The 13,225-nt window shown below is 46.9% G+C and overlaps 1 protein-coding gene across 6 annotated transcripts in view; it reads left to right on the top strand.

Moving 5' to 3' along the window:
* ATXN1 (ataxin 1) overlaps nucleotides 1-13,225 on the top strand; it is a 357,282-nt gene that overhangs the window by 183,440 nt on the left and 160,617 nt on the right. For 5 of the 6 annotated variants that reach the window (XM_032462534.1, XM_032462529.1, XM_032462530.1 and 2 more), the window contains one exon: nucleotides 5,877-5,938. The exons of the other annotated variant lie outside the window; for it this stretch is intronic. The gene's annotated coding sequence lies outside the window, so the exon portion shown is untranslated. The remainder of the gene's footprint in view (nucleotides 1-5,876; nucleotides 5,939-13,225) is intronic. 6 annotated transcript variants of the gene reach the window in all.

The following is a 13,225-nucleotide window of genomic DNA, read 5'->3' as shown; positions in this document are numbered from 1 at the left end:
GTGAGAGTTTCCTCCCTTTTTAAGGCCACTAAATATTCCATTGTGTGCATGTATCACATTTGGTTTATTCATACTCGAGTGCATCTACCTTTTGGCTTTTGTGAATAATGCTGCGATGACCATGGATGTTCAGATGTATGTTCAAGTCCTTGCTTTCAGTTCTTCAGGATCTACACCCGTAAGTGGGATTGCTGGATCATATGGTAATTCGGTGGTTTAATTTTTTAAGGGGCCATCATACTGTTTTCCACAGTAGCTGTATCTGCATCATTTTACATTCCCACCAGTAATGCACAAGGGTTTCTGCGCATCCTGGCCAGTGCATGTTATTTTCTGGTTTTGTTCGCTTGTTGTTGTTTCTTAATAACAGCCATCCTAAGGGGTTTGAAGTGGTATCCCATTATGGCACTGATTTGCCTTCCCCTAATGATTAGTGATGCTCAGCATTTTTTTTATATGTGCTGATTGGCCATTTGTAGATGATCTTTGGAGAAATGTCAATTCAAGTCCTTTGCCCATTTGCACTGTTTCTCTTCCAGATCTGGTTCTCTAACCCATAGTGATTTTAACTACTCTCCTTGGAAACCACTCCCAAAATACTGTCTCCCCCTTAAGTTACAGGCTGGTGGGAAGCCCTTTGCAAATGATTTTCTTCATTGGATACCAGGGTAGTATTTCCTTATTTTTATGTGTTTTTACTTCCTAAGAACAGATCTCTACTGAATTTCTTGGTATATATTTACAGTCATCTTTTCAACTGGTAGGCAGGTTTTGGAATTCAGATATTGCCATTTGAAATACTAGAGACTTCTCAGAACAACTTGAGGGTCATTCACGCACTCAGTAAATGTGCCTTCTTTATGGTTGGATGAGAATTCATTCATTTCTGCATATTTTGATTGTCTACCATATATGCCAGGCACTAGGTGTTAGGAATACAGAGATAAATGATATAAATTCCATGCTCTCAGAGCTGGGCCACAACTGAGTCTGGGAGACGCACACCCATAAAAATTTACGATGGAATATGAATCGTGCTCCTTACAGAGATAGTACAACAATGCAGTATTAGGTCTGGGAAATTTGTAAGCTTAAGTCTTTAAATTGAGTTAGACTGTGGCTAAATGTATCAGATGAGAAACACATGAAGAGTTATTTATTTACTCTGAGATAGTAAATGGAAAAGTTGAACAAAATAAAATGCATCTATCATAACCAATGGCCCCCAGCAAGGCCAGCACCCTCGTGCCGCCGTGGTCCCTGCACGTTCTGTGTGTTTGGGTCATTAACACTGCGTTTAGGTCAGATGAGAGTGTGTTCCATCTGCCACGCTTTGCTAGCTGAAGGAAACTGCTGATGGAGATCATTTAAGAGCGTCTCTGTGCCGTTGATTGCATGCTTGTGGCTCATAATCAGAATGATGTGAAATAATTGTTAGGCCGACTTGCCGAGGCTACATTTTGTGTCATTGCAACTGTCAGCACTTCGGTCCTGCTGCTCTGCCTGACGAGCGCTGGCCCAGCACCTGCTGGACAGATGGCTAAAGCATGACTCGCCAGTGTCCTGGATGGCTTTTGTTCTAGCATCCTAGCTGGCTGCCGCCATATATTTTATAATCTGAAAAAGAAATAACCTGAAAAAGAAGTATCTGTGCATTTAGTGAAAGCCAGTGCTTGTTTTTCGTTCTTGGCAAAATGCTGCATCCTGGGCTTTAATGTAAAATCCACATGCACGTTGCCACGGGGCTCATCTCTTTTCTCTTTGGCTGTGAAACCCAGACAAACCTGGCTTTGAATTCTTGCTTTGTTAGTTAGCTCCCTGGTTAGGTGACCTTAGCTAGGTCACTCATCTTGAAGCTTGTTTTCCTTATTTGCGCCAGAGGGCTAAAAGGACCCGTTTTACAGAGATTTTGTGAAGATTCGGGATAACAGGTAAAAACTTGTGGACATAATGAGCCACCCAGTAAATGGTAGTAGCTGATGTTAAGGGATCTAGTTCTTACTCAGGACGACATGATACAACGGCAAGACAGAATTTTCCAAAGTCAGTAGTCCAAAAATATATTGTAAGTGTGGAATGTAGAGTATCAGCCAGTTTTCCTGGCTAGGTGATGTTCACTGGAGACACACAATTGGATGCGGACGTTAGAATCTCAGCCACCGTTTTCCATGGCTAGGTCTGCTGTACAGAATGTTCTCTAGGCCACCCCATGTACACCATCAAAGGATGCAAAGGGCCCTTTGAAAGTGAAGTTAAGAATGTGCATTATGTAGCTTTCCCTGCATAAAAGAGACGTTAGAGAGCACACAGCCCAGCCTCACCATCTGGTTTCCTCTCATGGAGAAAGCAGTGGCCATGAGAGAGTGAAGCAAAACACAGACTTTGTCCCTGGAAGAAGTTCATGGTCAGATCTGGGAACAGCTCACTGGTTCCTGAATCATACCATCAAAAGAGATCTGTTAAAAGCAGCTCAGTCCATATTCCATGATACAGTAAAGACCCCAGTGGGAGTTGCCAAAGAGATGCTCTCTCTGATTTTATCCAGTGCTAAAACTTAAGGTCTGAGTTCTTATCTTCCAATGTTAATTCTACTTCACATGAAATCTCTAAAGGTGTGACCCCCCCACCACCACAGATTGTCACTTCCCCTAAAAATTGCACAAGCTAGACAAGGCATGAACTTTTAGGGGACTTTTGTTGAAAGGTAGCCTACAGAGGGGTTATCACCTATGCATTCACTGTAGATTCTGGTTTTTCAAGTCCAACTCTATGTTTGTCCACTGTTGGTCTCTCCAGGATTTCCTGGCGGGTATCTGATTTGGCATTTCTCTGCTGCCATGGTATGTCCTGTCTTTCTTGGCTACTCGCTGGCAAGCCCACATCTCCTGCCGGCTTGTAGGAGCATGTTGGTGGTACTTTAAAGGGTTACACTCATAACTGGAGGATGAAGTCGCTCTACACTCTGCCAATTGTGGGGATACATTCACTTCCCCAGCCTCCCTGCAAAAGTGGTATTTTCCTGAAGTGTTGCTGGTCAGTCACATTTATAGGTATGGCACGATTTTCTTGATGGAGGACAAGGATGTGTCATGCAACTCAATTAAGCTATATCACATATGTTTTACCAAACCAACTGTTCTCTTCGAGAAGGAAATTAGATCAGAAATATTGAGACTCCACAAACATTCCAACTCTTGATATCTTGTAAATATGGCAAATTCTGATTTTTTGGTAAGTTTTCAAGTTCATATAATGTGATTATAATTTTTAGGTTCACTCAAGAGTCTACAGTTTTCAGTTTGCTTTTCTCTGTATCATTAAGTAACTCTACCGTGACCGGACTGAAAACAAGGACATTTCTTCAACCTCAGGTTTCTGATTTCATACTCGAAATAGGCATCTCTCTCCACCATTCGCCCTAGTCTTTAAAATTCTGTCCCCTTTCACCATGTTGGAAACTAACTGAGTATTGTGATTTGTGATATTATTCCCTGCGGTATATGTGCTAGTTTGTATTCTCAGCTACACCCACTCAAATGCAAACAGTTTTTTCTTCCCGAGACTTCTGATCTGTATACAAGCAGCCTTTCTCAATCTTGATGAAAGTGCGGAAAGCAAAAGGACCACACCCTACCACACGTGTAGTCATTTCTCATAACTGTGGGACACGGATTGGTTAACAATTATGACAGAGATGGATTTATTGGCGTTAAGAGGTTTACAATATAACAAGTGAACTATTATCAGACTGCAGAACAATGTGAATGCTATCAGAGAACGTTACGAATAAATTGTCTGTATGTAATTTTACTTATGTAAGTGTCTGTCTGATTATTCTGTATACTTGATTATTCTGTATACAGGAGAGAGCCATAATGTTCACGGTGATTATTACTGGGACTTTTGCTGATTTGTATTATTTGTCCCCTCCCATCCCGTCTGTATTTTCTAATTGTTCACAGTAAATGGTGTTACTTTGTTCTCATTTCTCTGATGTAATTTTGGGAGGGTGGGGAAAGAGAGAACACAAGTACCCGCATTTTGATAAGTCATAAAATTATTAAAAAAAAAAAAAAGCTCTCCTGTGTCCTCCCTGTTGCCCCAGATCTGTAGACGTGTTCTGCCACACGGCACTCAAGCGTTTCCTTTTTATTAAGTCTCTTCTCCATGCGAAGCACTGCCCTAAGAACTTGAAACATGATGTGAAGTCGATACTATTACCGCCATCATGCAAATGAGGAAAGGGTTCTGAGAGTTTATGTCACCTGAATGGCACAGCTGGTAGGTGGCTGAGCTGAGACTGAGACTTGGTCCCACCTCTGAAATCATGGTTTGGGGTCTTGGTGATTCTGGCTGTGGACCTCTGGTTTGCCGTGAGGATGAAAAGGTGAATGTATGTGAGTGGTTTATAAAGTGTTGCTTTAAAAAGAAGGTGCTTGGAGATTTTACCAGCGTGGGCCGTCTTTGGCCGCGCGCGCACCCTGTAGTGTTTTCAGTTAGAGCATGACCTTCTCAGGGGTAGGAAGCACGTGGTCCCAGTAGCCTTCGCCGCCCCCAGCACAGCCTGACGGTGGGCTGCTCTCTGGGACTGTGAGGCGCATCTAGAAGGTTCTGAGAAACTTGAGTCTGGCAATGTGTCTCCAATGGACACGTTCAGAGGAAGAGACCCCCCACACAGCCCTGGTGGCCGCAGCCCTCTTTTCCTTCTCGGAAAAGGGAGGAAAAGCAGTGGCTTTCTTTCAGCTGGATACTTAATCCCCAGCCCTCTGGGGTCGTGTGAAATTTGCCAACCTCGGGAGCTAGACTTGAGCTCCCTCCTTCCCTCCTGAACCTGCAGAGAGCCTTTAAAGCAGTCTCTGGAAATTTTTTAAAACTTGGATCTCGGGGTTAGTTCCTTATGTGATGCAGATTAAACTGTCTGCTGCTGTCGCTCCCTTATCTCCCTTTGTCTCTCAGGCTTCCTCTTCCAACATTCACATCATCTCGGTTCTTTCCCACACGTTATCTCAGTCACCGCGGCTTCCTCACGGGATTACTCAGTCCGCCTGATACGTGGCCCCCAGGGCCTCTCTGCCAGGCCCATGTTCCCGCGCTGCATTACAGGTCCCCCGGGGGGTCGCTGACTCGGGAGGAGATGAATGGAACTGTGGGCACACCATTTTGGGGAAGTGCAAAGTGCAGAAGTGGGGCGCTCTGGTTACTTATGAAGACATCTGCAGTTAGCCCCACTGTGGGGGTGCAGACACGAGATTTTAAAAGATCCACCTAAAAAATGATTTCCCAGGCACCACAGCGTACGCCTGTGTTCAAGATGGCTGTCCTCTTGCTCTCTCTACATGGCCCCTGCTCGACCAGGCTCTGCCTGGCTCACATGACTATCCAATCCTCTTAATTATGGGGCCTAAGTCGTCCCTGGTAACTGAGCCCACCTGACACCAATTCCCCCTATAAATGGAAGCCTCCTCCTCCTCCTCCCCCGAGTGGTGGGGGTTGGTGTTGTCTCCTGCTCGCCGTCTGCCGCACACGGTGGGATGTCGCTCCAGGACCTTTGTGTAAGAATTCCCCCTGTCCAATTAGCCGCTGGTGTTTCTGTCGCTGTCTCTGGGCTCTTTCTTTGCCGATAACACTCCTTTGTCGTAGGGTTCACTCATCTCCAGATAAAGGAATCACTTTCTACACGGTAATTGTTCAGGGCTCTGTTTTGTAAGTTCACGTAGTCAGCCAAGCAGTCGTGCGTCCACACTCTTCACACACTAGCTGTGCACCTAGTAGGTGCCAAAGGGCCAGGAGCTGGGATTCCTTATCTCCTGGCCTGCACACCTGTGCTGACTTACAGGAGGGGTTTAATGTTTCATTTTTAACCTTTTCTCTTACAGTTTTCCAAAGAAATTAGTCCGTTTTCTGGGTGGAGAGGAGACCAATCTGCTGTTCTCACAGGGTGAGTGAGCCTTTGACTCTTCTGTGTGTATTTCTACTCACAGCAACAACTTATCCAGTTATTGTGGTGCTCCAAAAAAAGTGCTTGATAAGTGCTCATTCTCTCCAAATTTTCTCCCACCTGGAACCAGGCTGTTCTTTTCACTCATCAGACCTCCTCTTCCCTTCAGAGCTGAGTGCTTCTCTCTTGTGTTTTTTCTGCCATTTCTTTTGGCTGTTCACACGTTTCCTCTCTTCTGAGTTGTTACCACCATTGCTATTACCTTGTTCAGCTCCCAGAGTGGCTGAGAGAGGGTTTTCCTCTGTTTTTTTTTTTTTTTTTTTTCAGTAGCTGACGCACAGAAACCCGGCCTTGGGCAGGGAGACCCCATATGTTGTGTTCATGTGACATACTGTTTTATTTTGACACCACGGCAGAGAATAATAGGGTGTGAGCACTAGAGGGACCTTATTGCTCATCTGGCAAAGCCCCCGTGTGCAGACAGGGCAGTCAGGCCCCTTAAGCGCTTCCCGCCCCCGGTCTGAGCCTAGATTATGAGCGAGGCATTTGACTCCCAGTTTCTGGCGGTCATCCCCTACCCCCCCACCTCCCCCCCGCACAGAGCTGCCTTTTGAATCTCAATGCCTTCTGAGGATACAGTTAGAGGTGGTTCAACCTGATGTTATACCAGTCAGCTAATGCTAGCACCCCTCCCGTGCAAGTGTCGGGAGTGATGTCTTCCGGCTGCTTAACTTTCTAGTAATCACCCTTGGCTACTGCCACGAGAGATTAATGGAGTGGATGTGCCCAGGACGCTCCCACGATGGACCTCATCTCAGCATATTTTTCGTTTCCTTTGCACCTTTCCCAAACCACGGCATTTGCAATACCCCGTGTCACGTGCTGAGATGCGGGGTCCACCTGTTTTGCAGCTAGAAGCCACGGGCACCTGCGGGTGTGTGCTGGCCAGCTGCAGGCCGGCGCCCCCCCTCCCCCACCTCGGGGCTGCCTGCACCTGCAGTGTGACGCTTAACAGGTTTCTTGCAGTGCGGTACAAATGTGACCCCGGTCACGGACACTCTCAGAGAAACACTGCTTCACAGAAACATTGATACTTTTTACACGAGAGCCTGGTTGTGGGGTATGATGGAGAATGTGCTAACATGGGGTCCCAGGAGGTTCTTCCTGTGGTTCTCCTGAGATGCTTGTGTCAGTTCTGGGTAACGTTCATTTAGGCTGATGATCTCAGTGCACATATTTCCAAAACATTTCATCTCGTCTGGGGATTGATCTAAGTGTGGTATTGAGAGTCTGGGTCCATTATTTTATCCCACTTGTCAACTTAATCACTTTATCTTAACAAATGGAGCCTTCCTTCTGCCCTTCCTGGAGTCACTAATAAGGAACTTGATAAATCTTATCGGGGAGCAGAGATCGTCTGCTTTCTGCCAACGTACTGTATGAAATTTAAAACGTGGGTTGCTGATTGCTGAGGGACAGTCCCCCTGCTCAGTGCTCACTCGGTAGGCATGAATGTGCATCATTAGAAGTGTGACCCTGAGGATTTCCATTCCCTCAACTTCTCCAAGGAAGGCCCGAAAAGTTTATCCCCGGAGCACAGCACACTAAAACGCTGGACCTTGCGATCTGCTGCGCGCTGGGGAATCTGAGGGTCTCTGTGGAATCAGGTTGATAAGGCCCTCAGCTGTGCCCTGTTTTAGTCTTAGGAGGAGGGGAAATGCGCCAAGGTCCATGCCTACCTCGTGCTACTCTTTTAAGTGAATAAACTGGTAGAGTGTGAGGCAAGAAGCTGTAAAGCGAGAAAACAAGGACCACCTGACCTCACGTCGACCACTCTTGGTAACTTGGGTCTCCTACGGGGTCTTAAGCAGCTGGAAGTCGACCGTCAGGAGGCATCAAATCATTACCTCAAATACTACAAGCTGATTGCTTTTACCGGTTGAGGGGTGGGGAACTAAACACACGCCAGAGCCATGTGTGTCTTACTTAAAAAGCAGCCCAGAGGCTGACCCCGTGCCTTGGGTTGGAACCGCGCAGGTCCACGTGCCGCACGCGTGAGCGCCTTGTAAAACACGAGTCGCTGGGCTCCACCTCCTGGTGTGCGGCCCGGCTGGACCCTGAAAAGATGCCTCTGCTGTCTCCAAGGTCGAATGGTGCTCGCCATCAATGGTATCCCTTTAAGGGAAATCTAGGGAAAGGCTCTTGCCAGCGCTGCGATTTTATTTGCTGGAGGCCAAGGAACAGTGGCGTGTATTGGTTCCATAGCAACATGTCTGTGCAGCCAGAAAAGAATAAAATGAGTGTGGCAGCCGGGGTATCCTGGGCAGGATGAGCACAGCCCTGATGCCCCCTTTTATTTTCCACCTTATCCTGAGCTGCCTTTGCCCTCCTGGAAAGCGTGGGCTGCGTAATTGTTACTGTTGATCTCTGCCGTGAACACTTGCCTCCTGTCCCCACCCAGCTGGGGACCTGATGAGGGAGAAGGCAGGGTCTGCAGTAAAATTCTGCAGGCCCCTGGGTGTGCCAGCAGGGCTGGCAGAACCTCCCTGCCCTAGCAGACCCGAGTCGGTGGATAGTCTGTTCTTTTCATCATCCCTGTGAGAATGGCACTGTGGGCAGAGCGCTTCCTGCACATCGCGGTCCGCTGCTCCTGGCTGGATATTAGGCACTGAAATGGGGCTCTGTGAGATCTCGGGAAACAGAGGACCCATTTAATGTGCTCCATACGCATTGAGGGGGCCCTTCCTGGGGCAGGAATGGTGGGGCTGCACCGAGAAATACAGTGCACATGGCATGGCTTCGAGGAGCTTCCCCCGGAGGTGCTGTTTCTAAATGCAGTCGCTCCAGGGTGTGTGGTTGGGGTTTTAACATGTCTCTGATGTTTTCTCATCTCTGAAATCCTCTGTGAAACCATTGTAATCACTCTTGATTTCAACGGATGCTTTGTCTCCCTGAACTCCTGAAACATCTTAAAAATCTTCGCCATCTATTTGACATTGGTTTTTGTGTTTTTCCTTTTTTGATACATCATGCTTTGGGGGCCTGAGGAGTCTTTCTAGGTAGAGGGTAAGACCTTTGAGGTCAGGAGCCATCTATCTTGTTCTTTATCTTTTTTAAAAAAAATTTCTCTGATGCTCAGAACTGAACCCCGTAGACAGTAACATGTCGTTAATATTTCTTGATAATAATGCTATGGTCTCATCCGATCTCATAAGGAAGCTGTGAGGCAAGTGTGTAAATGTATTGAAAATTCTTTTAAATTCTTCAGAGAAAGATAAATTCAAGAAACTCTTTTAACTGGTGTGGTTTAAAAAAAAATGTAGATGTGAAATCACAAGGTAAGTATATCTAAAGACTTCGCATTTCCTTGTCTTCCTCTTTGTGGCTACCGACCATGAACTGTGTACCCCAGGGTTTTCAGTGGCACTGAAGTCGTCCTCCTCCTCGTCACCCCCAGGGTTCACTCCTTCTATGGAATTTGCCTTATACCTTGTGGGCCAGACTTCTCAGTCAAACCCCTAGTAATGTCTTTGAGCTACTAAGGAAGAGATTGGAAGGAATTTTCATTAAGGTGACAGGTCTGATAGATTATGATAGTGGTTCCTAATTTAGTTTTGAGGTCCGTTTGGGAAGAGGAGGTTTTTATCATATAAAACTTTTATTTGAAAAGAGTACTCTTCTCTTCTCAAGTTCTGAGCCAACCAAGAAACAAGACAAGAAGGCAGATGGAGGCCAGGATGTACCTATGTGACGGATAACAGTTAACTGAGTTAGAGTTTGTGTTTTAGGATGAGAGCCAGCAAGAGCTTCCCACCTCCTCACGCCCCGACTGGGCCTGGGCACAGCCCACCTGCAGGGAAGGTTTGCGTCCCGAGGCCACTGTGGCCCTGAAGAAGGAAGGAAAAAGAGACCAAACCCCCCCCGCCCCCTAGGTGCTCAATGTTTTAACTCTACCCAGTGATAGATTAATTAATCTAATTCTACCCAGTGGAGTTAACATTCCCCCAAGGAGAGGCGTGGTCCATGCCAGCTTTAGCTCCCAGCCGGGTAACTCGCCCTACATCCCTGGGAAGAAAAAAAGAATGGAGTTAGAGGCCAGGAGGGTTTAGGGAAAATCCTTCCCACAGAAAACAGAGTGGTGGGCGTGGGGTTTGCCTCTGGCTTTTTCTCCTGGCTCTCACCGTCTACACTTTGGTTCCCAGTCTCCGTCTAACCATCTTACCCACTGTGTTTTCTTCATAGCTCTTGGGTTTGTGTATCTGTCCACTGGATTATCACTTGCCACCTCTGTTAGAATGTTAGCTCACTGAAAGCAGAAACCTCATTGGTGTCATTTACCGCCGGATCCCAGTCCATAAAGTGACACAGGCGCATAGGAGGCACTTGATAAGTACTTGTTGAATGAGTACGTGCATAAATGTTGTTTTATGCCTCTTCTCACACTTCTTAATTGCCTGGATGTCCTGTGCCCCGTCTTGCCTAGCACACACCTAGTCATGTCATAAGACTCAGTTCAGTTCATGCTATACACAGACTAGGTAAACGACAAGGTCCTACTGGGCAGCACAGGGAACTATATTCAATGCCTTGTAATAACCTATGATGAGAAAGAATATGAAAAAACCTATCTAGCTGAATCACACCAGAAACAAAACACACTGTAAATCAAATGTACTTCAATTTTAAAAATAGGTGAAAATGAGATTTTAAGACATTGTTTCACAAGTATTAAAACTGAATTAGAAGTACACGCGCGCGCACACACATGACTCAGTTCAGCTGTCACATTCTCTGTGGAACTTTCTGGCTTCCCTTCATCCAAGGGGAAGGAGCACCTGCTCATTTGTAACCAGTTGCTAAGAGCTGTACACATGTGTGTGAGCATGCATCTCTGTGTGTGAGTGTGCATTTGCGTATTCTCCCTCTTTCTGGATCTGGCTCTGTAACACTTGCATTCACTCATTTGTTGCTATGCTTACCATCTTAAGTGGTTGTAAACTTGGAACTGGGCAACCCCTTATTCATCCTTGTTTCTCTAACATCTGCCATGTAGTAGGTGCTCAGTAAATAGTACTAGCATTAAAGTACTTTCAACGTGCCATGTACTGCTGTCTTAGTGCTTGAAATAACTTTCTAAGTGCCTTCCGTATATTAGCTTGTGTAATTCTCACAACACCCTTATAAGATACACTTAACTCTCACTTTACAGATGAGGAGACTGGGGCATAGAGAGAGGCAGGGACCAGCCCACGGTCTCCCAGATAGTCTATTTCCAGGGCTGTTATTCCCTGCTTCCTCTCAGGAGGATTGTATAAATGGACAAATGGATGAATGGGAATCCTATAGAAGCCCAGGCCTATGTTATTAAATAGGGCCACAAACTTTGGGATCAACACGAATAAGCAAGAAATGGTCACCAGGCCAACCTGTGATTAGGCACGGTTGACAGAGAATCCTGAGGCCGTGGCTGACGTCAGTCCCCAGATGAGTCCCTCAGGTCTTATGGCAGCTCTCCGCTTAATCCCTAGTTATCCCGTGCCAGCAGAGTGGTATTAGTTAATGAAAGTAAATAATTGTCATTATGTTTGGGGAGATTCTTTCCTAATGGGAAAATATTAAGTCGTCAGTTCTGAGTTAACCAGTGGCTGCGTGCAGGGCTCACGGTGAGATTTGCTGGGGGCGGGGGATGGCAGACAGGAGGAAATGAGTTAGAGTGAGGAGGAGAGCGGTAAGTATACACCGCGGTTACTGTAGCCAGGTGGGGTGGGGGCATACCACGTGTCAGACCAAAGAATGGGGCCCCTCAACCACGTCTCCGTGTGTAATATTTGATCAGGAAAAACCCGAATGCCAGGGGGACCTGTGATGACAGCTCCTAACAGATTCCTAGGAGATGGAGCTTGTTGGTTTCTGGTTTGGGGCAGGGGTGCGGGTGGTGGAGCGGGAGGGGTCTGAGTGCCCTGCCTGTCCCTGTTTCAGTGTGGACAGGGCAGTGCTGTGGGACAGGGTCCTCAACCGGGGGTTGGTAATCACTGGGGAATGTTCAGCAAGCTGATGATGTAACCAACCATGTCTCCATGAGATTAGCTTTACAGCTGTGTTCGTGGCCCAGGAGATGGGGGCGGGTGGGATACCAGAGCCTGGGGCCCTGGTCAGGAGGTGATTACAGGCAGAAGGAGATAAGATTTTGATAACTGGGAGCCTTATGAAGAGGGCAGTGTGGTCGACAAGACAAAGAGTTGATCAAAACAGGACGATTGCTTGGACATAAACAAGGGAAGGAGTTGAGATAACTGATTCTTTGAGCCCAGGAGGCTGTTGGGGGTGCCCTATTTTATATTTTTTGAGCTGATTGTAGTAACAGTGTTCTGTGAGTTGAGCCTTCTTGGGTAGAATTGGGGAATAGCCTTAGACCAAGATAAGTCCCCTTTGAGTAACTGAATGTTGTCTTAACCCCAACCTTTTCACAGCTCTTCCTTCCCTGCCTCCCCAAGGTTTGGGATCAGTTCTTAACTCAGCCGCAGAGTCATCAGGCTGAAATTTCACCCCCATCCTGGCCCTCTAGTGGAGATAAAGTGGTTTAAGTGTGGGCGAGAAAGTAGAATTAAATGTTGCCACACCTAGCCCCTGGTAAGAGAGGGCTCACCGTCCACACCGTGAGAACTGTCACTCTCTCCTGCTGGCTTGTCTCACTATCAGACACAAACTCCCCACAGCTTTGGGAACCGCATGGTAACGAACATTTTGTTGGTCAAATTTTTGCAAGCTGGCAGTTCTTCCGGCTTTACGAGGCCCCTGAGCACTGCCTTCTTTCTCTGTCTTTTTGGTCTGACAGGACAGTGGCAGTTTTGATGTGAGAAAAGAAGAAAGCAGGCAGTTTGATGGGAGAGAGGAGCAATGTATTGCATTCCCATTTTTCTTTCTGGGGCTGGCTGTGTCACTTTTTATTATAGGCGCCTGTCTCTAGTGGCAGAGAACAGTCTGACGAGGGAGGCTAAATTGTGTGGAGCTCACACACCTCAACTCTCAGCTCCCGGGGACCAGAGTGAGTGCCGGGTCCCTGGGATTCAGGAGTCCATCAGCCCCAGGTCCCTCTTCCTTGAATATAGGCTGGAGCTGGGAAGATGCTAGCAGGGGAGAAAACTCCTAACCACCTGCCTTCCTCGCTTTCCGTGTGGATCTGGGAAACAGGCACCTCTGGCCAGAGATGCAGAAAGTGATAGAGGGGAAGGGCTTCAAGCACATCGTCCCTCTCCCCCAGATGCCCTTGGCCCTTCTGATGCTGCC

This window comes from Camelus ferus, chromosome 20 (genome assembly GCF_009834535.1).
Source record: "Camelus ferus isolate YT-003-E chromosome 20, BCGSAC_Cfer_1.0, whole genome shotgun sequence".
Taxonomy (NCBI): Eukaryota; Metazoa; Chordata; class Mammalia; order Artiodactyla; family Camelidae; genus Camelus; species Camelus ferus.
The sequence above is the reverse complement of the archived record's forward strand: the minus strand, read 5'-3'. Positions and strand labels throughout refer to the sequence as shown.